The following is a 2,264-nucleotide window of genomic DNA, read 5'->3' as shown; positions in this document are numbered from 1 at the left end:
TTTTTTTTTTTTTTTTTTTTTTTTTTTTTTTTTCTAGATCCTTTAAACTGTATAGTTGGGTGACTGAGTTGAGGTCTTTTATTTTTTATTTTATTTATTTATTTGTTTATTTTATTTTATTTTTTTCCACTGAATGAGGCTCTATTTATTCTCTTGGTAATCTCTTCCAGTTAACTACTTCCGTTATAGGTGATGAAATGGGTAAGGCTCCACACTTCAGATGTTGGCACTGCTATGAGCATGGTCTTTCCCTTTATTGCAACTCACAATTAAAACCTTTGATTCTTTCTTATACTCCAGTCCCAGAAGTAATCTCCACTGTAGAAGTTAATTGATGAGTAGTAGCCTATAACCAGGCTCTAGCTCCTCCAGGAACACTACAGGATGAATTTAACTATGCATTAAACTAAAAGGCATTCTCTCAAATATTTGAGTTAAAATGCATTTTATTTTAGACAACCTACATGACATGTTTTCTTAAAACAATGCCTCAAACTCCAAATAAATCACGGTTAAAATAAATGAAGAGCTCAAGATGACATCCAGTCCCATTTGTCTTAAGTCCTGGTGTTGTGTGGATGAGAAGCAGAAGCCAGTTATGATGACAGGTGATCCAAAGTAATTGCCAAATTTGTTAATGTTTTTCCATTTCTTTTTTTTTTTTTTGAGGCGGAGTCTCGCTCTGTCGCCCAGGCTGGAGTGCAGTGGCCGGATCTCAGCTCACTGCAAGCTCCGCCTCCCGGGTTCACGCCATTCTCCTGCCTCAGCCTCCCGAGTAGCTGGGACTACAGGCGCCCGCCACCTCGCCCGGCTAGTTTTTTTTTTGTATTTTTTAGTAGAGACGGGGTTTCACCGTATTCGCCAGGATGATCTCGATCTCCTGACCTCGTGATCCGCCCGTCTCGGCCTCCCAAAGTGCTGGGATTACAGGCTTGAGCCACCGCGACCGGCCATGTTTTTCCATTTCTAAACCATCCTTAAAGAAAATCATATATGGGGTCACACCATCCTCACGGTAGGCCAATAGAGCAACCATGCCATCAGGATTCATGTTTTCACCAATAAAGAACTGGTAGTTTTTGAAATTAGCAAGGATGTTTGAAATTAGCTTGATTTGTTCTGCAGCCCCTGTCATAAAAGGTTTTACTCTTTCTGTTTTTCAAGTTTGCCTTTGATTGATTTCATGTAATCTTTTATGCACTTCTTTTTTTTTTCTTTTTTTTGAGACGAAGTCTGGCTCTGTCGCCCAGGCTGGAGTGCAGTGGCCGGATCTCAGCTCACTGCAAGCTCCGCCTCCCAGGTTTACGCCATTCTCCTGCCTCAGCCTCCGGAGTAGCTGAGGCGCCCGCCACCTCGCCCGGCTAGTTTTTTGTATTTTTTTAGTAGAGACGGGGTTTCACCGTGTTAGCCAGGATGGTCTCGATCTCCTGATCTCGTGATCCGCCCGTCTCGGCCTCCCAAAGTGCTGGGATTACAGGCTTGAGCCTCCGCGCCCGGCCATTATGCACTTCTTATAGGTTTCTTTTGTGAAACTTGTTTCCTGCAGGTGATGGTTCATGACAATACCGACACCAGTGATTACTGTGCTTTCGGTACCTTCGCCCTCTGGGCCTTCAGCGGAGGCATTTCCACCATTGAGCGAGTCATCAATGTTACCTTATGTTCTATTGACCATCTTCCCCTCCACCTCCAGGCACAGTCCGTCCGCGATCTCCCGGATCTTGTAGATGTCGGAGAACAACTCACCGTGGCTGATGAGGTCCCGGTAGATAATCATGATGGCGACTGAAGGGAGACGACGACGGCGGCGCTAGTTTAGCAGGAGCCCGAAACTCGGAGCTAGGGCCATGCAGCCGGAGCGGCGCTGGAGGGGAGAGTGGAGCGGGTGGAAAAGCTATCTATTTTTTTTGAGATAGAGTCTCACTCTGTTGAGCGGGCTAGTATGCAGTGGTGCAATCTCGGCTCACTGCAGCCTCAACTTCCTGGTTCCAGTGACCCTCCCACCTCAGCCTCAAAAGTAGCTGGAACCACAGGCGTGTAACACCATACCCAGATGATTTTTGTATTTTAGGTAGAGGCAGGGTTTCCCTATGTTGCCCAGACTGGTCTTGAACTCTTGAGCTCGAGTGATCCACCTGCCTTGGCCTCCCAAAGAGCTGGGATTACCCGCCTGAGCCACTGCTCCTAGCCAGTTTGGCAGTGTTTTCTTTTTTCTTTTTCTTTCTTTCTTTCGAGATGGAGTCTCACTCTGTTGCCCAGGCTGG

The 2,264-nt window shown here is 46.2% G+C and overlaps 1 pseudogene across 1 annotated transcript in view; it reads right to left on the bottom strand.

Annotated features, from left to right (window-relative positions):
- Positions 1 to 1,941, bottom strand: part of LOC108543839 (translationally-controlled tumor protein-like) — a 9,565-nt pseudogene extending 7,624 nt beyond the window's left edge. The window contains exons 1-2 of the transcript XR_001889683.1: positions 1,499 to 1,941; positions 948 to 1,200 (exon numbers count right to left, since the gene is read on the bottom strand). The product of XR_001889683.1 is annotated as a translationally-controlled tumor protein-like (transcript). The remainder of the gene's footprint in view (positions 1 to 947; positions 1,201 to 1,498) is intronic.
- Between the last annotated feature and the right edge of the window lie 323 nt (positions 1,942 to 2,264).

The sequence above is a fragment of the Rhinopithecus bieti genome, unplaced genomic scaffold, assembly GCF_001698545.2.
Source record: "Rhinopithecus bieti isolate Rb0 unplaced genomic scaffold, ASM169854v2 scaffold_24996, whole genome shotgun sequence".
Taxonomy (NCBI): domain Eukaryota; kingdom Metazoa; phylum Chordata; class Mammalia; order Primates; family Cercopithecidae; genus Rhinopithecus; species Rhinopithecus bieti.
Note: the sequence above shows the minus strand (reverse complement) of the source record. Positions and strands in the feature narration are given on the sequence as shown.